The 26,129-nt window shown below is 39.5% G+C and overlaps 1 long non-coding RNA gene across 2 annotated transcripts in view; it reads right to left on the bottom strand.

Moving 5' to 3' along the window:
* Positions 1-19,439: 19,439 nt before the first annotated feature.
* LOC129655359 (uncharacterized) overlaps positions 19,440-26,129 on the bottom strand; it is a 54,661-nt gene continuing 47,971 nt past the window's right edge. For both annotated transcript variants that reach the window (XR_008715930.1, XR_008715933.1), the window contains exon 4: positions 19,440-20,169. This is a non-coding gene — a long non-coding RNA (uncharacterized LOC129655359). The remainder of the gene's footprint in view (positions 20,170-26,129) is intronic.

Here is a 26,129-nt window from a genome sequence, read left to right as displayed (position 1 = left end):
ATTTTATTCTATTTTAAAGGTTTATGGAGTATAGTTGATTTACAATGTTGTGTTGGTTTTAGGAGTACAACAATCTCATTTTAAAAATTGTAAACAGACTTCTTGATTATCTTCTAGATATTAATCTCTTATAAGTTTTGGATGGGGCTTCCCTGGTGGCTCAGTGGTAAAGAATCCACCTGCCAATGCAGGAGACGTGGGTTCAATTCCTGAATCAGGAAGATCCCCTGGAGAAGGAAATGGCAACCCACTGCAGTATTCTTGCCTGGGAAATCCCAGGGACAGAGGAGCCTGGCAGGCCACAGTTCATGTGGTTGCAGTAGAGTCAGACATGGCTTAGCGACTACACAACAACAAAACAGGGTATAAAGAGGAAGAAAGCACCATAAAAATGAAAAGGTGCTCAGATAAGAAGAATCAAAGTATATCAGAACAGGAAACCAGAAAACCGCATTCTCTCTTAAATGCAGCTTTGCAAACTGAGTAATAAGATATAATAATGTAGCCAAGCAGAAGGCTTTCATAACCTTAAAAGAAGTGAGGAGGAAAGAATTACTCCAAATCTATTATATTTATTAAAACCACTGATTTCTCTTGAAATAACACGTGATTGATAATGAAATTTACTGGAGGCTAACTAACAGAAGTCTTGTTTTTGTGGGAAGTATTGTCAGAAAGACTAGAAGACTCTATTTTAAATCCTCAAGATTATAAAACTGAGCTTTTACAAATGAGGGGGAAAATTTGGCTCTTAAACAGGATTATTCAAGTGATTTCATTTAATCTCTTCTCATCAGCAAAAGGGGAAAAAAAGCAATTAGCCTCAACTGAAACTAATACCATTTTCTACGGCAGAATATACCATTACAGTTAATAATGCAGTGGCTGGCTGTGTTGAATGAATCTTCTTTTTTTTAAAAGCCCACATTTGTTAAATACATGAACTGGACAAGTTTATATTTGGCCAACTTGTGTCTCCACACCTGTTCATTCAGGCATTAGCACTTGTAAAGCAGATGAATGCATCTGTACAGTGACGGGTAAAAATAAACCGAACTATTCTTGTAACATTATCAAAACGATGTGACCAAATAAAAGATCGTGTTTCCTGAGATAAGTGGTCAAATTAGATGTTTCCTCACGTTTTATAACTAGTTCGTCTTATTCACTGTGCATAAAATAGCTGACCTCCATTCCAGGAGAGTGAGCAGCAACCAAATTTAATGCTGTTTGCTCAGGGACCCAAACACTGGTTTCAACACCTTTGAGGCATAGCTTCTGAATGTGCTGTGGTTACATAGAGACCCAACATTGTGCATTACAGAGGAACATTTAATTCAATCAATGCTATATTTGTCCTGTGGGATAACCATATAACTTCAGTGTAGGTCAACTCTTTGAAAATAAAGTTCCTGTAGAAGTTGGATAAGCCATTATCTTTTAGAGTGGGCTTACATGTACACAGACATATACAATCTCTAGAATAAGAAGTTCCCAGGGTAAACACGGGGAAGGCAATGGCACCCCAGTCCAGTACTCTTGCCTGAAAAATCCCATGGACAGAGGAGCCTGGTGGGCTGCAGTCCATGGGGTTGTGAAGAGTCAGACACGACTGAGCGACTTCACTTTCACTTTTCACTTTCATGCATTGGAGAAGGAAATGGCAACCCACTCCAGTGTTCTTGCCAGAAGAATCCCAGGGACGTGGGAGCCTGGTGGGCTGCCGTCTATGGGGTAGCACAGAGACGGACACGACTGAAGCGACTTAGCAGCAGCAGCAGCAGCAGGGTAAACAAGTTATAAGAGCAGCCAGCAGTATCTCTCCCCATGTCATTATGCTTTAACCACACTAGCAACAGACTCCTTGGAAAATTCTTCGAATCATTGTTCATAATTTTTTTTACTGTATTAAATTCTTGATCTATATCTTCTATTATGTGAGTTTGAAGTATTATGTGGGCAAAATATTTTCCACATCTCACGGATTTGGGGCGTGGCCATACATCCTGCTTTAGCCAATGAAATGTTCTCCTGAACATGACACGATGTCTTAAATGGGCTTGTGTGATTGCATTTGGGCTGTGGCTGATTGGCAGATCCATATGAAAGAAATAATAAAATAATAAGAAATAAGAAAAATAAGAAATAGTAAAACTGCCTACAGTTTTAAGCCAGAGTGAAGATGTTGGTTATGCCAGATTGTAATTGTTGTCAGTCACTAAGTCGTGTCCAGTTCTTTGCAACCCCATGAACTGCAGCACGCCAGGCTCCTCTCTCCTCCAGTATCTCCTGGAGTTTGCTCAGATTTATGTCCATTGAGGCGGTGATGCTATCTAACTATCTCATCCTTTGACACTGCCTTTCCCTTTGTGTTCAATGTTTCCCAGCATCAGGGTCTTTTCCAAGGAGTCAGCTCTTCGCATCAGGTGGTCAAAGTATTGGAGCTTCAGCTTCAGCATCAGTCCTTCAATGAATATTTGATTTCCTTTAGGATTGACTAATTTAATATCCTTGCAGTTCAAGGAACTCTCAAGAGTCTTCTCTAACACCACAGTTTGAAAGTATCAATTCTTCAGCACTCAGCCATCTTTATGGTCCAACTCTCACAACTGTACATGACTACTGGAAAAATCATAGCTTTGACTATATGGACCTTTGTCAGCCAAGTGATGTCTCTGGTTTTAAATAAACTGTCTATGGTTTGCCATGGCTTTCCTTCCAAGGAAGAAGTGTCTTTAATTTCATGACTGCAGCCACCATCCACAGTGATTCTGGAGCCCCTCAAAAATAAAATCTGTCACTGCTTCCACTTTTCCCCTCAATATTTGCCATGAAGTCATGGGACTGGATGCCTTGATCTTCATTTTTTGAATGCTGAGTTTCAAGCCAGCTTTTCAACTCTCCTCTTTCACCCTCATCAAGAAGCTCCTTAGTTCCTCTTAACTTTCTGCCATTAGGGTGGTATCATCTGCATATCTGAGGTTATTGATATTTCTCCTGGCAATCTTGATTCCAGCTTGTGAATCATCCAGCCTGGCATTTCACATGATGTACGCTGCATATCAGTTAAATAATCAGGGTGATGATATACAACCTTGACATTCTCCTTTCCCAATTTGGAACCAGTCCATTGTTTCATGTTGGGTTTAACTGTTGCTTTTTGACTTGCACACAGGTTTCTCAGGAGATAGGTAAGGTGGTTTGGTATTCCCATCTCTTTAAGAGTTTTCCTCAGTTTGTTGTGATCCACACAGTCAAAGGTTTTAGCATAGTCAATGAAGCAGAAGTAGATATTTTTCTGGAATTCCCTTGCTTTTTCTATGATCCAACAGAAGTTGGCAACTTGATCTCTGGTTCCTCTGCCTTTTCTAAATCCAGTTTGAACATCTGGAAGTTCTCGGTTCACATACTGCTGAAGCCTAGCTGGAAGGATTTTAACCTTATTAGCATGCTGCTAAGTCACGTCAGTCGTGTCCGACTCTGTGACCCATAGACGGCAGCCCACCAGGCTCCTCCATCCCTGGGATTCTCTGGGCAAGAATACTGGAGTGGGTTTCCATTTAATGAGAGCAATTGTGTGATAGTTTGGATATTTTTTGGTTGTTCTTCTTTGGGATTGGAGTGAAAACTGACCTTTTCCAGTCCTGTGGCCACTGATGAGTTTTCCAAATTTGCTGGCATATTGAATGCAGTACTTTAATGTCTTCATCTTTTAGGATTTGAAATAGCTCAGCTGGAATTCCGTCACCTCCACTAGCTTTGTTCATAGAGATGCTTCCTAAGGCCTACTTGACTTCATACTCCAGGACGTCTGGCTCTAGGTGGTAACCGCACTTCGTGGATATCCAGGTCATTAAGACCTTTTTTATATAGTTCTTCTGTGTATTTTTGCCACCTTTTCTTAATCTCTTCTGCTTCTGTTAGGTCTTTACCATTTCTGTCCTTTATTGTGCCCATCTTTGCATGAAATGTTCCCTTGATGATTCCAACTTTCTTGAAGAGATCTATGCCAAATTATTGTGGCAAAATATCATCTCTGTGCATTCGCATGCACCATTGCCACTACCAGGAATACTCTTTCACGCCTACTCTCTTCCCCCCAGTTAACTCCTACTGATATCTCAGTTTAAATGTTTAGTACATATGACAGATGTTGCAAACCAGATTAACTTCTCCCTCACATCCTGTGTTTCTCGTTTTGTAAGATTCATCAAACTTATAGTTATTTGCTCCATGTCCTCTGACTAGAATGCAATCTTCTCTGAATAATGGGGCCACAGTATCTTGTTCACTGGTACATTCCCAGCACCCAGCACATGATGGCTAGCACAGAGCTGTTGTTCTTGTTGTTATTCTTCACTCATTAAGTCGTGTCCAACTCTTTGCAACCCCGTGAACTGCAGCTTCCCTGGACAGGCTTCCCTGTCCTTCACCATTCCTTGAGTTTGCTCCAGCACAGAGAGGATTCAACAAATATTTATTAAGTAATTTTTAAAAGGTGTGTGGTTCTGCTACTTATGGTTGGGTAAGAAACAATTTTGGAGGTTTCAGTTTTCAGCTACTATAAAATGAAAACAATAATACCTTTCTCCTGAGGAGTTAATAATTAAATAAATTAACCAGTAAATTTAACATTCCAAGTATCCGACACATGGGCACACAGAAGGCACTTGGTATCTATGGTTTTAATTATGATAAGAAAAATAAATATATCTGCTCTCTTAGAAGGTGATTAGTTTTATAGTGAAATTTTGGCAGAAAAGAAAAAAAAATACATTGTATTATTATTTATTATTGTTTAATTTATATATTTCAAAATATCATGCTTATTTATCATGACATAAGCCCACTTTTAGAAGCAATTTAAGGCAGAATTCAGCTAAGAAGAAATAGGTTTGCAATTGATACTTTATTTCAAGCATTTGTCATTAAATGATTCTATCCTTTTTTTAAAAAAAACAACTTTTTATTTGTATTGGAGTATAGTCAGTTAACAATGTTGTGATACCTTCAGGTGAAAGGCAAAGGGACTCACAAAACATTTACATGTCCCATCCTTTTAAAAATGAATGAAATTTATCCTTCCTATTTTAAAGTAGTTTTCCATCCTTAGAGCTGGCATTTAAATTTTTCAAAATGTTATTATTCATTCCCACAAGCAGCTTTTGCATTAATACAATTTTAATTTAAATCAGTTTTTTTTCTTTTGCCAAAAGCAACATATGTCCATCATAGAAATTTAGAAAAAGCAGAGAAGTATTGAATATAAAGAAAATTTATTTCTGTAATCCCAGCACCCAGAGATAGCCTCTGTATATCCTTCTAAATACATTTTATTCCAATGCCTGTTATATTAAATAATGATGAGATTGTGTTGTCATTGCCCATTGGGATTGCTTTTTCACTTAATCATGCCTGTCAGTTTATGCCAACAAATACTCACGTGCAACATCTTTTTATAAATATTCAATCACAACAATGGCCTAACATTGTATGGAAATACCATCATTTATTTGAATACTTCCCTATTGTTAGAAATTAAGCATATTTCACTTTTTTCTTCTTTTCCGGCCATATCAGCAGTATTTCTGTGAATAAGGGAAGAGATACAATGAGTCATTCAAAACCCTTAGGAAGCAGCCACCACTCACCGGTGCCTCACAGTTCCGAGTTCAATTAGACCGATCTACCAGTCTCACTGCTTCCTTCCACACTCTTGCTATGAGTCTGGGACCGTCACTAGACGATGGTAAAGGTGGGTAATGGGCGAGATTGGGATAAAAGCGTTTGAAGAAGGACTTTCACTTCTGCTCTCAAGAAAGAAAGTTCAAACTGGAACCTATGAATCAGCACATGATCAAAAATATCGTAACAAAGAGTGGACCCCTGTTTTGAAACGGAAATAACGTAGATGAAATGAAACATATAGGCCACTGTAGTTTCACTATCCGCAGTTACAATGTCCATATTTGTTTGACAAACATTTGTTTCCCAACCTGGTTGGCTGGTAAATAAGTTCCATCATCTTCATCTTACAGGATCTGAGGCACAGAAAGGCTGACCCAAATGCCCAAGGTCACACGAGTTAGCGGCACAGCCCGGGTGTGAGCCCATGTGTCCTGGCCTCGGACCAGTGCCCTTTTCATGCTTGAATAGTCCTCTGTAATACTGGGAATTATGAAGAATAGGGACCAGGACACAGTGTGGCCAGGAGATTAGCAGAAACATGATTCTCCTGAGAGACAGCACGGAGACATCTGTTAGCTACTTAACATGAGTCTAACATCCTCAGTGAGGGGGTAATAAATCCTCTCTGTCCACCTCTCTCTGGGGAGACGAGCATTGTTGCTCAATCAGAAATGTGTTCTTTAAAGAGCTTTGATATTCTCAAAGGAAAGGTGCTACTGAAAGGTGAAAATATTTTCTCTGCTTCTCTTGGGCAAATGGTGAAAAGGAGAATGGCTTAGGTTAAGGAATGATTGGAAGACATAAATTCTTATCTAATAATGTCAAGGCTATGCTCTGGAGCTCTCTGAATGGAAGGATTGTGAGTCCCCGCTGCACTGAACACACACTTTACAATACAGTAAAAATCTTCTGCAGCACAATCAGAACCGCTAACTAACGGGCTAATCAGAGATGGGAGGGGTGTCGGAGAAGGGATACATTTATGTTTCAAGCGTTTTACCTTAAATAAATGTAAGTTTGCTCAACTGTCATGGCACTTTCCCTCACTATTGAATTCACTGGAAAGGTTCCAAAGCTGCATTTTTTACCCAAAGACACAACCATAAGATCTCATTTTTCACTTTCATTTTTTCTTTCTCTGTAGTGAGTGAGAAGTTAAATACACTTCACATGAAGTATACACATGAGCAACATATACATTTTATTATTTTTTCAAATTTTCGCTAGTTAACTCATTTGACATTGAGTCTTTCCATAGCATTCCATTCAAATTTCATTGCAATAATTTTTTCTCATTTTCTAGACACGTTTCATTAGTTGTGTCATATTAAAATAAATTGCATAACTTTAATAACAAGTAAAACTGGCACAAATATATTAGAGAATAAAAGAATAAACAGTTCTGACTCTCAGACAGTGGGAAACAACTCTTGAGGGAGAGATGCGCTGGTGTGGGCAGACTGTTCAGCGTGCTCTGAGTACCAGCTGGGTCCTCACGCAGGGAATAGAGAGCACTTGTTCTTCCCATGAGTCACTTAAGTGGCAACTGGCTAAAAGAGTGCCCACCACAATTTTTACTAGCTAATTGTTAATACTAAGCAATGCCTTTATAGACAACGCCTGGTATCAGTCTTAGGAAGGAGTTTAAATTTAATCTATCCTATTTATACTCATAGTTGTAAAATCCTATCCTCCCTATCCAATAAATAAAGTCTATTAATTTACCTATTCAGGCAGTTAGTTTGGGTTCACATTATCTCATTTCTAGGTCCCTAAAAGACCCAGTTTCTCACCAAGGCAGTCTCTTGAAATAGGAAGAAAGGACTGGATAAACTAGTGAATTCCAACTTTTATTTTCTTCCAAGCACTTGCAAACATCAGAAGCTATCTTATTATTTCTTCTTTTCTGTTTCCCTTAACTAGGAGATACATTCTGTGAGAGACAGACCTCATCTATCTCTTCCCCTTTGTACTTTTGGCACAGCTAGGACAATGCCTGGCACACAGGGAATCTACATGATAAATGTTATTCAGTGAATGCTGACTTGATTTGGCTGCCCTGAGTGTACACAACCTCAATGTCTTCTACACTGATGTGCTGTCACTTCATTACTTTTTTCCCTTTTAAAAACAAATTTCTACACTATTAGAAGTTTTCCAGTTGCTTGGCAAAAATGCAGCCTGCAGAAGGCTAGATTCTCATCTTTGCTCCAGAAAATAAAAGGGGTGTAGTACAAAGATCGGAGCTGCATAACATCTACTCATTGAGTAAACCAAGGGATTTAAGATGGTCACTCAGACCCGGCCTAAGTAAATGATCTGTATATCTATATACCTGATAGCAGCCAGCCACTCACTAGGTAACATTGTCCCCAAGTCCAGCACACTTCTGCTGCTGCTGCTAAGTCACTTCAGTCGTGTCTGACTCTGTGCGACCCAGAGAAGGCAGCCCACCAGGCCCTGCCGTCCCTGGGATTCTCCAGGTAAGAACACTGGAGTGGGTTGCCATTTCCTTCTCCAATGCATGAAAGTGAAAAGTGAAGGTGAAGTCGCTCAGTCATGTCTGACTCTTAGCGACCCCATGGACTGCAGCCCACCAGGCTCCTCCGTCCATGGGACTCTCCAGGCAAGAGTACTGGAGTGGGGTGCCATTGCCCTCTCCGCCAGCACACTTCATGTCACCTCTAATTGCACCTACAGTCAAGTTGTTATTAGAACTTCCAGTGTGGAACCGTGACAGAACTGCTAAAAATTGAAAATATTTTTTAAAAATGGATTTCCTATCTGTGCCTTAAAACTTTGCTTGGTTTTACTGAAGTGCATGTTTTGTTTGGGTACACTTAGCTTTATAACTGAAAAAGGGAAAATGTGATGAAAGAAATTTTTGTTAAAATAGATAAATGAAAAAAAAACAATTATAGATGGAAAGAACAACACATTTTAAGGGACAGGAGGAAGCAAGAGAAAGTTTCTTCAAATAAAAGAAAAATTAAAGGAAGGAATGAAAGGAGGAAAGAAAAAAGAATAAGAATTTTGTTTTGTTAATTTAATAAATAGTCAAGGACTCCCCTGGTGGTCCAGTAGTAAAGAATCCTCCTGCCAATGTAAGAGACACAAGTTTGATCCTTGGCCTGGGAAGACTTCATATGATACAGGGCAACTAAGTCCCTGGACCACAACTGCTGAGCCCGAGCTCTGGAACCTGTGCTACACAATAATAGAAACCACCACAATGAGATCCCCAGGCACTGCAATGAAGAGTAGCCCCCTCTCCACAACTAGAGAAAGCCTGTATGCAGCAATGAAGACTCAGTGCAAAAATAAATAAGTAAGTAAATAAATAAAACTTTAAAAAAAAAGTCAAGATTTTGTGCTGGCTTCTATAGAGTGAAAATGACCATACTCTCCCTTGAGCATCACCTTTCATAGTCTCTGAAGCTACAACTACAGAGTTTGCTTCCAGTCTTCCCTTATCCTCACATTCATCCACTAAAGCCACTAAAACCTATCCTTAAAATGTCTTGCAGGTTCAGCCCTTCTCCATCCCACTGATACTGGTTCACGCTTTAGTCCTCATGGAGCAATGGATTGTGATGACTGCTCCGAATGGTACACCTGCCAGGGGTCCATCCCTGTGCTACACCATCTCCATGCTCCCACCAGGCTTCCCTGAATGCCTTGGTGTACTGTTTCCTCTCTCCTGTGAGCTCAGCTCACCTCTGAAGTCTCATCTCTCATCAGTCCCTTCACAAGACACCACCTTATGCTTCAGGCACAAGCAGGAAATAGTGGGCTATGTGAGTCTGCAGCTCAGTAGAACCATCAAAAATTTACAAATATAGTACTTATTTATTCTGAATTGTTTTCATAGTGAATACTGTGATGCAACAACCAGATTCCTTGCCCTGACCACCTTTCCAGACAACAGTGCTCATTCCTCCAGCTGCTGGGAGCACAGGTTCATAGCTGAATCTCTCTCCAAAGGCACAGCCTCACCCAAGTGGACATGCCCTCCCTGCCAGCAGCCCACATTTGATGACTGGTTGAAGCAGGACAAAAACCCCTGGCCTCCTGCCTTGGTGGGGAGTAACTCTGAAGGGTTGCCCAGCTCCAGAGCTTCCTGTGGGATAGGCTGAGTTCTCTGTCGTGATTACATTAGTTCATCTTCTCTCTCTGCCCAAGCCTGCTTCCCTTACTTCCAGGGAGCACTTCTCAATAAATCTGCTTGGAAATCTCAGTTTCAGAGTTTGTTTTCAAAAATCCCAACCCAAAGCAATTTATCTCTTTAAAGATTTTTTTGGAAATATTACTATTTTGTAAACAGTGACTTCAATTGTAATTAATGTTCATGCTGGACTGTTAAACATTTTAAAGGTTCTGTTTTTTTTTTTCTTCAGAATGTTTAATTGAAAAGAAAGAACATCTATCTTTTCTTATTTAAAAAGTCTATTAATTTCTATCCACAGCCACTACCAGGTATTGCTTAAAACACTGGAGCTGGAACTCTGAAATCTGGCTCTATCATTTCCCAGCTATGTAACGGGAGAAGGTTACACAGTCCCTTTTGATCACAATTTCCTCATCTGTAAATTGGGGATAATAATAATAATAATAATAATATGTTACTTACTGCATTGTTATGAAGATTAAATGAGTTGTCATATAGAAACCATTAAGAATGGGGATGCCTAGCCAAAAATGAGTGCTTAAATTCATTAGGGTCACATTAGCTGCTATAACAAAGAGCTAAAATTATCCAATGGCTCAAACATGGTAGATAGTTCTTCCGCATTTATATAACAGTCCAAGGTTTTCCTGGTCAGTTGGGTAACTTTTCTCTACATGGCTTTTCAAGGGCCCACATTAATGGATTCTAAGTTACCTTCAGTACATGGCTTCTCCATTCCTATTAACCAGAAGAAGGGAAGAAACAGAGAGTCTGTATGGAAGAATCCCAGGGATCAGACCTGGAATTAGAGCTCATTATTTCTACTCACATTCTATTAGCTGGAACATAATCACATGGCTACACCCAACTGCAAAGGAACCTGGTAAATGCGGTCAGGAAATGGATGTTAGTCACTGTGCAGCAAACCTTGTTAAATTAATTATTATTATTATCACTCTCATTATTACCAATTTTCTTGCTTGGCTCTCATCTCTGCTCTTCTGAAATAACATAATAGTCTCCTCACAGATGTCCCTGCCTCCAGACTGTTCCATCAACTCATACCCTTTGTCCATACCAAACATGGAATTATTATCTAAAATCCAAGTCTGATCATGTCACTCACCCCCAAATGCCAGCTTTATACCCTTCTGCAGCTCCCCACTACTCAGGATCCTGTCAAAGCCCTTTCAGCTCCCTTATGATCCAGTCACTCCACTCCCCTTTGGTATCACCTCCAGTCACTCCCCACCTTGCAGCTGGCATTCGTGATTGGATACTGTGGAGACTCCAGTGAGTAGGCAGATAGAATTCTGCCCTATAGTCTACATCTTAGCAAGGAAGCCAAACAACAACAACAAAACCAAATAAATATACAATGGTTAGTGGTAAAGAATACAGTGAAGAAAAGTAAAGGGGAAGGAAATTGAGAGTGGTAAGCTAAATAAATAGGTATAAAGAACGTCTTAAATTTTACCCACAAGGGATAGTCATTCCATAGAGAAATATGCTGCAGACCTGATCTTCAGTATAATTACACACACCCATGTGCTCTTGTCATTGACCTATATTTATATGTTCCTTTGAACTTCTTTTATGACTGCTATTGAGGGAACTAATACAGAGCACTAGAGACTGCTTCATGTGCTGTTTGTGGGATGTTGAGAGAATAATTTATTAATGCTCCACTGGGGAATGAGAATACAAAGGGCTCATTTCCCACCAGCACAAACTGCTGAAAAATTCAACCTAAAATATTTAATGAAGTTAGATTTTACTCAAGGAATGTAAAAGTGTTATTTTTTAAATTACCTGAACAATGTTACTGCAACCTTGATAACTTTAAAAATGTTTCCTTTGTTATGTTCCCATCAGCGTACTGATTTGGGTTTTTCAGTTGTAAAACATATGAGGCGGAAGATTTTCTTGTAAATGCTGTTCATTCAATCAGGGTGAGCTTGTCCCACCTGATTACAGTAGATCATCCTTCTACGTTGCTGCTCTCTTATCCTTAGCGCGTCTTCCAAAGCATGGCCCAGGATGGCTGCTTGACCTTCCGCTGCTATGCTTACATCCCAGCCATCAGAAGAAGCAACAGGTAAAGAAGGGTATGGTCTGCTAAAGATAACCCTGTGCCAGTCCTAAAACCCATAAATATCTTACTTAATATGGAAAAGGGACTTTACAGTTGTGATTTAGTTAAGGATCTTGAGAGAGGGAGATTATTCTAGATTATCCATGTGGGCAGTTACAGAAGTCTGATAAAAGGGTCAGAGTCAGAGAAGATGTGTCAGGGAAAGCAGAGGTCAGGGTGATACGAGGAAGTGGCCCCCAGCCAAGAAATGCATGTAGCCTGTAGAATCTGGAAAAGGCATAGAAACAGATTCTTTTCCTAGAGACTCTACAAGAAACATAGCTTGACTCCAGAATTTATAAGACAAACAATTTGCGTTACTTCAAGCCACTAATTTTATGACAATGTGTTACAGCAGCAGTGGGAAACTAATACCTTAAGTTACAATGAAGCAGATAAACATGGATAATGGGGCACACAATTAGCATATTCTGCCACTATGTCTTTCTTTTTAAAAATGGAAATATACATCCCAAAGGATATAGGTTAATTATGCTTTACTATACACTTTTGGTTTCAAAAATGGAACTTCAATCTCAGTTCTAGCTAATTTAAGGTTAGGCAAGAGGAAAACAGGTTTGTTTGCAATATATTTGGATGACTCAGTCCATTAAGGAAGAAGTAAAGGATAGCTTGTATATCCATAGGGCCTGTAACCAGGGTCATGTCTGGCATCAGCCACCACTCTCCCCACCCTCTCTTCCCTCTGCTTTTCTCTATTCCCGTTCATTCTCTTTTACTTAAGATGGACCTTATTCATAAGCTGAGGTCAAGGCGGTGATCATCTCTGGGCCATTCGGTCCAACTTGAAGACTCTCACTTGGTCATTCATTCATTCATTAATCAAGTATTTATTGAGCCCCTGCCATGTGCCAGGCCCATTAACAAGACAGACAAGTCCCTGATCACACTCTGGCAGCTGATACAGATAATAAACAAACACCCAGACATGATCCTTAGAGATCGTAACAGGTATGATGATGGAAAGGAGAAGAGAAATGAAACAGTAACTCCAGAGACCACTCTAGACTGGTGGTAGGGAAGGTTTACCTGAGGAGTTGATATCTGAAACCCCAAAGTTAAATAGTGTACACATAAGCATGACCCAGGGGACAGGAACGACTCCATGATGATGAGTTCCTGAAGCGACCGACAGATGGGAGGCCAGAATACCTGGTGCCAAGTGAGCAGACAAGGGCAGTAAGAAACGAAGCTGGAAGCTAAATCCAATAGAGCCTCTTGGATACATCTTGGTTTTCCTAGGAGAGTCCCTGTCACACCTGTTTTCTCACCATAAATATTCAGAGAACCCCAGTTTGGATTATGAATTGCACACTCACTCTACATATGGGCTACAAAAGTCAGGATTAATTTCTAAGAGAAATGGAAAGACATCAAAAAGCTTTAAGTAGGGCAATTCTTTGGTCTGATTGTATTTCGTACAGACTGGATTGTACAAAAACTGGAAACCAGATAATGAGTTAATCAATGCAATAAGTTGAATATGTCTACATTTGGAACATTGACTTTTTTTTTTCTTTAATAAAAGAAATCAATATTGAAATAAAAATAGGTAAAATTTGTGATTGAGCCTAAGGCATAGACAAACCCTCGTCATCCTCATCTAACACTTAGAGCTCAATACCACTGTCCTTTTCGTTATTCTTTTCATTTCTCTTAAACTCAGAAGCATTTTCTGAGGCAGATCATAGCTCCAGCTTTCTGGGTCTCACGGCAACTTGGCAGCACAATGCTTCTAGGCTAAAATCCCAGCTTCCATGGATTCACGCAGTTTCAGCCACAAATATTTACCTTGCCTGGCTCCTGGAGCTAATTAAAGGGGAAGGGCTCTGGCCCTCTGGGCTCTCCCTTAAACTGCTGTCAGAGACAGGAGCAGCTGCAGGACAAGAACGGCAGCCCCATAACTCATCCCTGCATCTACACAGCGACTTCCTCACAAATGTCCTCTTCAAATCAGGTAAAGGGGTCGTGCCCATGCCCTGCCCTCGCCACTTTCCTAATGGACTTGAAGTTGCACCTCTGTATAATGATTTCTCCTAGAAACTGAAGTTATCCTTGAGTAACATATCTGTCCCACAGCTGCCTCTGTAAGAGAGAATCTCAGGATCAAATGCTAAGCTTATTATGCCAGCTAGAACACAGTGTTTCATTGCATATTTTAATTTTTATCATAAAAATGATACATGCTTACGCTAAAAAAATTCAAAAAGGAAAGGTGGGAATTGAAGAGCAACTTTTTCTTTCTCTCCTCCCTCAGTCCCTGTCACTGACCCAATGAATGCCCTTCCTCTATGTCAATCTTGCTATGCATATAAAAGCAGATGGAGAAAAATATATTAGCATTTTAAATAGGTCACCCTAAAGGCTTTAAAGTGATTTCATGATAACAAACAAGTCTAGATTTGATAAACCATGAAACGGAATCAAATCCCAGTTCCCTGGCAGGAACTGAAGGCTTGGCCCTTCCTGCAAAGTTGAATAGCTGGGTTAATCCTGGTTATGATTTACAACAGATTCAAGAACCCATATTCAACTTGCCAGGCCCAGGTAGAAATTAGAACATGAGGTGAGGTTACAACTCTGAAAACACTCAGAGCTTGAATAGAGGAGAAAAAAAAGACATAGAAAATAGTCTATCTATTGAGAGATGAATGGATAAATAAAATGTGGTGTATACATATGATGGAATATTATTCAGTTTTAAAAAAGAAGGAAATCTTATTATTTGCAACAACATGGATAGACCTGGAAGACGTTATGCCAAGTGAATAAGTCAATCATAGTAGGACAAATACCTCCATGATCCTACTTACATTGTCAAACTTATATAAGCAGAAAAAAAAGTGGAAGTTGCCAGGGGAAGAGGGCAGGGGGAATTGCGGAGAAGTTCAACAGATATAAAGTTACAGTTATAAAAATGAATAAGTTCTAGAGATCTGGCTGTACAACACACTGCCTATAGGTAACACTATGGAATTGTGCACTTCAAAATTTGCTAAGAGTGAAGATCTAGTTAAGTGTTCTTACAACAAAAACAACAAAAGCAAAGGAACCTAAGGAAACTTTTGGAGTTATTTAAAACCTTGATTGCGGTGATGGTATCAACAGTCCAGTTCAATCGCTCGGTCGTGTCTGACTCTCTGTGACCCCATGGACTGCAGCACGCCAGGCCTCCCTGTCCATTGCCAACTCCCGGAGTTTACTCAAACTCATGTCCATTGAGTCGGTGATGCCATCCAGCCATCTCATCCTCTGTCATCCCCTTCTTCTCCTGCCCTCAATCTTTCCCAGCATCATGGTCTTTTCAAATGAGTCAGTTCTTTCCACCAGGTGCCCAAAGTATTGGAGTTTCAGCTTTAGCATCAGTCCTTCCAATGAACACTCAGGACTGATTTCCTTTAGGATGGACTAGTTGGATCTCCTTGTATTCCAAGGGACTGTCAACAGTCTTCTCCAACACCACAGTTCAAAAGCATCAATTCTACAGCACTCAGCTTTCTTTATGGTCCAACTCTCACATCCATACATGACTATTGGAAAAACCATAGCCTTGATTAGATGGACCTTTGTTGGTAAAGTAATGTCTCTGCTTTTTAATATGCTATCTAGGTTGGTCATAACTTTCCTTCCAAGGAGCAAGTGTCTTTTAATTTCATAGCTGCAGTCACCATCTGCAGTGATTTTTGGAGCCCAAGAAAATAAAGTGTCACTGTTTCCACTGTTTCCCCATCTATTCCCCATGAAGTGATGGGACCAGATGCCATGATCTTAGTTTTCTGAATGTTGAGCTTTAAGCCAACCTTTTCACTCTCCTCTTTCACTTTCATCAAGAGGCTTTTTAGTTCCTCTTCACTTTCTGCCATAAGGGTGGTGTCATCTGCATATCTGAGGTTATTGATGTTTCTCTCGGCAGTCTTGATCCCAGCTTGTGCTTCATCCAGCCCAGCATTTCTCATGATGTACTCTGCATATAAGTTAAATAAGCAGGGTGACAATATATAGCCTTGACATACTCCTTTTCCTATTTGGAACCAGTCTGTTGTTCCATGTCCAGTTCTAACTGTTGCTTCCTGACCTGCATACAGATTTCTCAAGAGGCAGGTCAGGTGGTCTGGTATTCCCATCTCTTTCAGAATTTTCCACAGTTTATTGTGATCCACACAGTCAAAGGCTTTGGCAGAGTCAATAAAGCAGAAGTATATGTTTTTATGGAACTCTCTTGCTTTTTCCAGGATCTAGTGGATGTTGGCAATTTGATCTCTGGTTCTTCTGCCTTTTCTAAATCCAGCTTGAACATCTGGAAGTTCATGGTTCACATACTGTTCAAGCCTGGCTTGGAGAATTTTGAGCATTACTTTACTAACAAGTGAGATGAGTGCAATAGTGTGGTAGTTTGAGCATTCTTTGGCATTGCCTTTCTTTGGGATTGGAATGAAAACTGACCTTTTCCAGTCCTGCGGCCACTGCTGAGTTTTCCAAATTTGCTGGCATATTGAGTGCAGCACTTTCACAGCATCATCTTTCAGGATTCGAAATAGTTCAACTGGAATTCCATCACCTCCACTAGCTTTGTTCATAATTATGCTTCCTAAGGCCCACTTGACTTCACATTCCAGGATGTCTGGCTCTAGGTGAGTGATCACACCATCGTGATTATCTGGGTCATGAAGATCTTTTTTGTACAGTTCTTCTGTGTATTCTTGACGCCTCTTCTTAATATCTTCTGCTTCTGTTAGGTCCATACCATTTCTGCCCTTTATTGAGCCTATCTTGGCATAAACTGTTCCCTTGGTATATCTAATTTTCCTGAAGAGATCTCTAGTCTTTCCCATTCTATTGTTTTTCTCTATTTCTTTTCATTGATTGCTGAGGAAGGCTTTCTTATCTCTTCTTGCTATTCTTTGGAACTCTGCATTCAGATGCTTATATCTTTCCTTTTCTCCTTTGCCTTTCGTTTCTCTTCTATTCACAGCTATTTGTAAGGCCTCCTCAGACAGCCATTTTGCCTTTTTGCATTTCTTTTCCTATGGGAATGATCTTGATCCCTGTCTCCTGTACAATGTCATGAACATCCATAGTTCTTCAGACACTCTATCATATCTAATCCCTTGAATCTATTTGTCACTTCCACTGTATAATCATAAGGGATTTGATTTAGGTCATACCTGAATGGTCTAGTGGTTTTCCCTACTTCTTCAATTTAAGTCTAAATTTGGCAATAAGGAGTTCATGATCTGAGCCACAGTCAGCTCCCAGTCTTGTTTTTGCTAACTGTATAGGGCTTCTCCATCTTTGGACATGCATATGTCCAATTTTATCAAACTGTATACATTAATGTGTGCCTTTTTGGTATATCAATGATACCTCAATAAAGTTGTAAAAGTAAATAAACAAAAGAAATATCAAGCTCAGGTAACAGGGAGGAGTTATGTTTTTGCCTTTAGCAAGGAGAATTTGGGAAAGATTCCCATTCTCAATTACTCCCTGCAACAGACAACCTATATCAACTAGACAAAATCCTATTCAACATTCTGAATAATTTCATGTTTTACAAAATAAATGTGTACAGAATAAAGTCCATTCCCGCTTACTTGTATTTGTTTTCTTAAAAAATGTGAAGCAGTATTAAATTTTAACAAATGATTTTTGTTGCCTCTTTTAAGATAATTATGTGCTTTTTCTCTTACAATTTGTTAATGTGGTAAATCTTACTAATAGATTTTCCTAACATTAGACCATCCTTGTTTTCGGGGGATAAACCCAATTTGGTCACACTGTATTATTAGTTTTGTGGGGTTTTGTTTTGTTCTGTTAATTTTTAAAGCAATTTTTGGTGGCCCCATCGTGGCATGTAGGATCTTAGTTCTCCGACCAGGGAATTGAACCCACAACCTCTGAATTGGAAGCACAGAATGTTAACCACTGGAATGCCAGGGAAGTCCCTGGTTTTGTGTTTTTGGTTTGTTTTGGTTTGTCTTTTCCCAAATTTTATTTATACCTTTATATTTAGAAATGAAGCTGGTTTAAAATTTTCCCTATTATTTTTGTCTTATTTTGGATTCAAGTTTTTGCCAATTTAATAAAATGAGTTTTGGGGTTCTTTTCATACTCTATATCTGTGGAACAGTTTATAGAGATTGGAACTCTATACTCCTTAGAAATTTGGTAAGACTCACTTGTAAGAAACTACTCATATTTTAATAAGCAATTTGTGCAGATTTAATCAGGGATTTAATGTCTTTCAAAGTCATAGGATTTAGGTTATTTATTTCTTCTTGAATCAGTTTTAACTGATTATAGTTTTTCTAGAAAATTGACTATTTTGCATATTCCAGTTAATCAACATAAAGTTGTACATGATTTTTCCTTGTTACCTGTCTTAATTTCTGGTATATTTGTGATTCTACTGCTTTCCAATTTCTAATTTCAATATTGTTTTGGATATCTTTTTTATGTAAAGCCATACCGAGACTGGCCATATGGAGGCCCAGTTTTAAATGTGTTGTTATAGCCAATGCTTACAATAGTCCAGAGTTTGAATTTGGAATAGAAATAGAAATGCCACTAGAACTGCTCGCTTATAACTCTGTCTCTAACTCCTCCCATTTGAGTCACATAACCTGTATGCCTGTACATACCCCTTAGAAATTTGTTCTTTTAAGGAAATGCAAAGTGGTGGTATTCTATTTTCTTTAATTGCTCAGCCCATTCAAAAACCAGAAGACAATAAGACAAAAACAGAAGACAATAAAATATGTCTTCTGCAGTTTCAGTATCCTCAGTTTTTCTAATAGTTACTCAAATACCCTGGATCCCAAGCTCTTCACCAGCTCTCTCCTAGTGATCCAGCCCAGTGGCCCAGCATCTTAACCAAGTAGGATGAGCCCAGTAGATTGGACCCCTCCATGAGTGTTTCCTAAAATTCCTAAAATTCATTGACTTCTGCTTGCTCCATCACATTATTGACTCACATTAATTTTGCAGTCAACCAAACATTTGGGTCTTTTTCGCATATGCTATTGAGGGCTCTTTATTCCCAAGCATATAAGAGAAGGACTTCTTCATTATGTAATTCCCTAGTCTATAGACTTACAAAGAGAATTTGAAACATGTCTGGGCTGTAATCAAGCATCCTCATAGGTGAGGACAGAGGAGCAAGCAGGCAGTTCTGCACTCAGCAATCTAGAGGAAGAGCTCTTTGTCTATAACGGAAGACATGTCAGCTGGGTCATACCACAGTCCAATTGCCAAGAACAGGACAGGAAAAAGAATGACTATTTATTGAGAACCTAGAGTATCAAATCTGTTAGGTGCTTTGTATCTGTTATCTCACGTAGAAAGCTTTAGTCCACAAAACAACAGTAGATCAAGGTGTAGCATGAGTAAATAAAGATTCAAGTAAACAAATGTCAGATAAAATGATCCCCATTTTATTTATGAGGAAGCCAATGCTGGGAGCATGATTTGCCCAAAATGACACAGCCAAAAGGCAATGGGACCTTGTTTGACTTTAAAATTCATGTAATTTCTTCTACATTGTGAACAGATGCAGTGGGGGGAGCAAGGGCACTTGTGCGATGCTTAACAAAGGATTTTCACCTACATTAGCTTGACTTGATCTTCATAACATCTTCATGTGATAGGCAGAGCATGTGCTACAATCTTTATTTCACAGGTAAAGATATCAGTGCTCACAGAATCAAGTGGCCTACCCAACATCACCCAGGTTGACAATTAGGTTGCAGAGCAGATCTTGACCCCAGGCTCTCTGACAACAAGCACAGTGCAAACACCTCTCTGGGCAGCTGGCATGGGGAAGGAGGGCGGCAGGGAATGGGGCAAGTGCTGATGACCAATGTGGAAGTGGAGATGGGGAAAGCTCAAACTGTAACCTTACCAAGAAACTACTATGCTCTGTTATTATTTTTTAATTCTCTTGAGCCTTCAAGAGACACAGAAGAAAAGTCAAGTGACCTTTCTTTCTCTGCCCAAGAAGCAGAACAGCCTAGGATAGATAACTCCATGGTTTCTGCCATGCGAGAGTGAGGCTGCCTTTGCCATCAATGACACTGGTGCCGTAGAGTCTTGTGGAGAAGGAAGCTGAAAAGCCAGAGCCCAGGAACATATTGGCCTTTGATTTCTTCAGTAAAGTCAGAATCTTTAAAAAAAAATAAAAATATTGAAAATGAATCAAATGTGTTCATGTCCTAATCCATTGAATACAGATAGATTTAACATCAGTTAGATATCCATAGAACATTTGATTTACCAGTTATTTCAGTTCAGTTCAGTCAATTAGTCATGTCCGACTTTTTGCGACCCCATGGACTGCAGCATGCTGGGCCTCCCTGTCCATCACCAACTCCCAGAGCTTGTTCAGATCATGTCTGTTGAGTTGGTGATGCCATCCAACCATCTTATCCTCTATCATCCCCTTCTCCTGCCTTCAATCTTTCCCAGCATCAGGGTCTTTTCAAATGAGTCAGCTCTTCACATCAGGTGGCCAAAGTACCGGAGCTTGAACTTTAGCATCAGTCCTTCTAATGAATATTCAGGACTGATTTCCTTTAGGATTGTCAGGTTTGATCTCCTTGCAGTCCAAGGGAATCTCAAGAGTCTTTTCCAACACCACAGTTCGAAAACATCAATTCTTTGGTGCTCAACTTTCTTTATGGTCCAACTCTCACATCCATACACGACTACTGGAAAAACCATAGCTTTGACTAGACGGACCTTTGTTGGTAGAGTAATGTCTCTGCTTTTTAGTATGCTGTCTAGGTTTGTAATAACTTTTCTTCTAAGGAGCAAGTATCTTTTAATTTCTGGTGACTGCAATGCAGTGATTTTGAAGCCCAAGAAAATAGTCTGTCAGTTTCCATTGTTTCTCCATCTATTTGCCATGAAGTGATGGGACCGGATGCCATGATCTTGGTTTTCTGAATGTTGAGTTTTAAGCCAACGTTTTCACTCTCCTCTTTCACTTTCATCAAGAGGCGCTTTAATTTCTTTTCACTTTCTGCCATAAGGGTGGTGTCATCTGCATATCTGAGGTTATTGATATTTTTCCCTGCAATCTTGATTCCAGTTTGCATAAAAAAAAAAGTTATTTAAACTTCACTTAAGTCAAGCACCTGCTTATTCAGGCCTGCAAAATAAAGGCTTTTCCCGCAATTTGCGGGCTGATGACTGGTTCACATATGGACCGAATTGAAAGCAAATCACCTCATCAGGGAAAGTCTCTTTTTTGTGATATCAACAATGCAGGTCTATTACTCTCTTTCAAGCCTGACTGAGAAACTTTCTCCTGGAGAATAGGAAATGACAGTGGGGAGTCTATATGTCCTCAACAAGCAAGCCAGCATTCTTCACCTGTCAACAAGTGGTGGACGTATGCTTTCACCATGGCACTCAAGTAAGATCCTCAGAATTTATCCCTGCAACCAAGACATTAAGAAATCTGGGAGCAGACTTTGAGCTTTTCCAGGGCCTTCCAAGCCTGCCTGTGGCTCAAATTCACCACCCAAGCACCGTAAAAGAATATACATATGCCTGGACTCCTCCCAGAAAGGATTCTGCTACAGAGAAATGTGTTTAAACTACACGATGAGGATGCCATGTCAGCATTTCAGCAAAATCCAGACTAAAAAAGAGATGAAGGGAGAACTTGTACATTGAAAGAAAATAAGACATACTGCTACCAATGTGATGTTTGAACTTAGCTGATTCCCATTTCAAATCAACACAAGGTAAAATCAACAAAACAAAAGAAAATTTGGGCCATTTGACAGACAATTGAATTTTTGAACACTGATTGGATATATGATTTATTACTCTTTCTCTTGAGATATAATGATAATATTGTGGTTGTTTTTTAAAAAAATACATTGTAAAGATAAAATAATATGTTCTCTAGAATTTGCTTCAAATAAGGGAGGAGTGAGTAGAAATATAGATGAAGCAGGACTGGTCATTAATTCATAATTAACTGCTCATTTTCATGAGGATAAAGGAGGTTCACTCTGCTTTTTGGTCTACTTCAGTACATTTTTAAAATTTTCCATAATAAAAATGTAATCTCCTAGGTTTGTGAGCTGTTCTATTTCTTCTCACACACAGCTTAACACACATACATAACGGGCCACCCTGTTCTAATGTGAATTCAGTGTTTACTCCCCAGAACAGAAGAAAAGGGAAGTGTGAGTACTTTTGTACTGGGCACAAACACCAGCTCCAGAGTTTCACGTAAGGTTTTTCCTAGGTGTAGACTGAGGCATATAGAAGAGCTGCTGCTACATCAGATCAGCTTCCTCTTCTTCTGAACTACAGCAGTCTGGTGCTTTTTCTTTTGTTTTTTTTTCTGGTAAGAAGTGGAGTTATTCAGATTCAGGGAGAAGCACACTCCACAGACAGAAGTGGGCCTTTGCAGAGGACAAGCGCTGTGTTTTTTCTTCATAAACGGCCATGCCTACAGGACTACATGCGTGTGCACTTGTGTGTGAGTACTTTGGGCGGCCAAGTACCTTTGTGTGGGTTGTGCACTGCACAAGAGTATCACATTTAAGGGGACACCCTTCATATCGTCAACATTGTGGATTTATATTCTTATTATGACAGCTATCTTGCAGATAGTAATAAAATTTTCTAACAAAATCAGTACATTTGATAACAGCCCCAAACTTCCAACAGATGGAAACAAAATTGTCTTACAGCAGGTACATCTTTTCTAATTACAGACTCACTGTATGGGCTAGCAGTGGACTTGAACTGCTTGACTTCCTGACTTTGAATTCCTCCCCTACAAACCACTCACTGACTTTATAATCTTCACAAGTTACTGAATAGCCCTGAGCCCAAGCTTCTTCATCTGTAAAATGGGATGATTATATTGGGAGCATTGTTCAAAGCTTTAAATGTATGTGAAACAGTGTCTGGCACATAGGACGCCCTCGATAAGTATTAAAGATCAGCTACTATCATGTTATTTATACTTACTCTAATTTCATGGGTGTAAACGTGTATAGACATGTCTATCGTGTCATTCATAAACTCAATGAATAAATTGCTTCAATGGACTTCAGAAAGACTATATCCACAATTTCACTAACCTATTTTTAAATAAGGACATTTTCTCAAACCATCAAGTTTTCAAAAATGCCATAAAGCTCAAGGTCCAGGATGGCAATCAGAGTTTATAAGCCTCTCTGCACACAGGAGCTATGTGTATATGCTGATCAGGAGCTCTCAGAAGAAAAAGTCTGGGGTTTTTCCATCCTTCTAACTACTTGACCAGTAAGCCAGCAATGGGAAAAATTCCAGTGGGAGTTGCCAGCCACAAAAGGGGTATTACCCCATAGGCAGAATAGAGTCAAAATGCTTCAAGAGGTTAAAAGTCTATTTTTAAAAGGAAAGAACACAGAGTATGCCTTTAACTTGGTGTTAAAAATAAACTCAGCTGCCTCCTGTATACTCCCCACCTCCTCCCACTGTCCTCCTGTACCCTGCATTGCCCCGTATGAAAGACGGAGCTTGTGTTTCATTGTTTCTTCTCATGAGTTTTTCTTTCATTTCCTACCCCCAATTCTTAGCCAAACATGGGCTACTTGATTTTCAGTTCAACAAAACAAGTCTCATTCTCTCTCCAAATTTCCTCAGGAACAATCCACCCCCTGCCCCTTCCCCCCAGAAAGTACACTGGATTATAATTCAGAATTAACCATGTGAGGGGCTGAGGAGAAACTCCACACACAAATTAGCGAAATGGAGTCCTGCTAGCTCTCCCCTAAGCCTGGCAAGTGTCTGCAGGGCAGGAGTGTCATTGGTGGGTCGGACTTTTAGCACAGACTTTTCCTGAGGCATGGTTATCCGTGCAAACACTGCTTTGCTGAGTTGGTTTCAATAAATTCCATTTAACAACCACAGAAATCCTATAGATCAGATGTGCCAGTTTTTTTTTTTTTTTCCATAAAAGACGTAATCAATACAGCAGAAAAGCTGCTATCTAGAATGAACAATCTGGATTTCTTATTGCCTGTAGATGGTAGACAGATTTCAAGACCCGAGTGGGAGGCAAAAGTGTTGGAGAACACAGAGACACAGGTCTGGGTACTGTACTGTCATGTGGAGGGGAGGCTGACAGATGAAGGGATCGCTGCTAACTTGTTTACCTAAAAAAGATTTAGGGGAAAAAAAAAAAAAAAGACAGCCCATAGTCATGGGAAAAGCAACAGAATTCATTTTAGGAAATAATGTTAGAGTCTCAGCTCAGTCTCCAACCTGAAGGGTTGCCTCAAAAGCCTCTCTGCAACTTCCTTTTCACACAATGATATCCCTGCCTTCTTAGATCTATTCTTTAATAGAAACATACAACTGTTAAATTACCTATAATTGATACGAATAAAATATGTACTAAGGATGTAATGTACAACATGATTAATGTAATTAACAATGCTGCATGTTATATATGAAAGTTGTTAGAGAGTAAATCCTAAGAGCTCTCATCACAAGGAAAAAATTTTTTTCTTTCTTTTATTTTGAATCTACATGAGATGATGAATGTTCACTAAATTTACTACGGTAATCATTTTTTGATGTGCGTAAGTCATTTCACTGAACATCTTAAATTTATACAATTCTATATGTCAATTATATCTCAATAAAACTGAAAGAAAAAAATAAAAAATGAAAAATATTATATTAGAAAATTTTAAAAGTTTAAAAATCCAGTACAAAGATACCTTATGCAAACATTGTTCAAATTTAATGAAATGATTTTGATGTGTGTCTGGAAAGTTAGAAGGGAAATTTTATCAATGAAGGTGGCGTCTGAGCCATTGTTGTCCATTTTTCACAAAAGGAAAGCGCTCTAGTGCAACAGCATACCTGGGGCGCTAGCAGTAACCACGTATGCCTTGAAAACAGGGCAAGGCCAGGATCCTCAGCCTCTAGGGCACTACAGGCTCTTGGGAAGGGTCTTCTCTCCATGTGCTCAAGACTGATCTAAGAACCAACAAAGACTTTGTTTTCACTGGATGTCTATGCCCCTATTCTTCAAATATATATAGACTGGTTGCAATTAGTCAAATACAATTCAGTTCAGTTCAGTCGTTCAGTCATGTCCGACTCCTTGCCACCCCATGGACTGCAGCACGCCAGGCTTCCCTGTCCATCACCAACTCTCAGAGCCTGCTCAAACTCATGTCCATCAAGTCACTGATGCCATCCAACCATCTCATCCTCTGTCGTCCCCTTCTCCTCCTGCCTTCAATCTTTCCCAGGATCAGGGTCTTTTCCAATGAGTCAGTTCTTCACATCAGGTAGCCAAATTTATTAATTTTATTTTCATATGTGCATTAATAAAATATAAATTCATTTTTAAGCAAATTCAAAATCAGTCTGATTTTTAATATATAATTCTTTCTTTGTCTTTTTTTTAGCACTGACCATCACAGAGTTATTTGTATTAATCTACTTGCTCGAATTAGTCCCTTTTCCTTGATCTCTACTATATGCTGTGCTGTGTTGTGCTGTGCTTTGTCATTCAATCGTGTCCGACTCTTTGTGACCCCATGGACTGTAGACTGCCAGGCTCCTCTGTCGATGGAATTCTCCAGGCAAGAATACTGGAGTGGGTTGCCATGCCCTCTGCCAGGAGATCTGCCCAACCCAGGGATCAAACCCAGGTCTCTTGCATTGCAGGCAAATTCTTTAATGTCTGAGCCACCAGGGAAGCCCAAGAATACTGGAGTGGGTAGCCTATCCCTTCTCCAGGGGATCTTCCTGACCCAGGAATCGAACCAGGTCTCCTGCATTGCAGGTGGCTTCTTTACCAGCTGAGCTACCAGGGAAGCCCCTCTCTTTTGTATACCATGCCTATATTTTACAAGAGCAAAAGCCAAAATACAACAAATGTAATAGCTAGGAATGAGTTTAACAAGCCAATATTAAGACATCCAGACTGCCTTGCCTCTGGTACCTCTCATTCTGGCAAACACTATTTCTTCAGTCACTTACTATCATTTCTGATGACTCAATTATTTTTTTAAATGAGTATCTGATTTTATTTGTTTGTATTTTTGAGACATAACTGACATATAACATTATGTTCATTTTAGGTGTACA

This window comes from Bubalus kerabau, chromosome 1 (assembly GCF_029407905.1).
Source record: "Bubalus kerabau isolate K-KA32 ecotype Philippines breed swamp buffalo chromosome 1, PCC_UOA_SB_1v2, whole genome shotgun sequence".
NCBI classification, from domain to species: domain Eukaryota; kingdom Metazoa; phylum Chordata; class Mammalia; order Artiodactyla; family Bovidae; genus Bubalus; species Bubalus kerabau.
The sequence above is the reverse complement of the archived record's forward strand: the minus strand, read 5'-3'. Positions and strand labels throughout refer to the sequence as shown.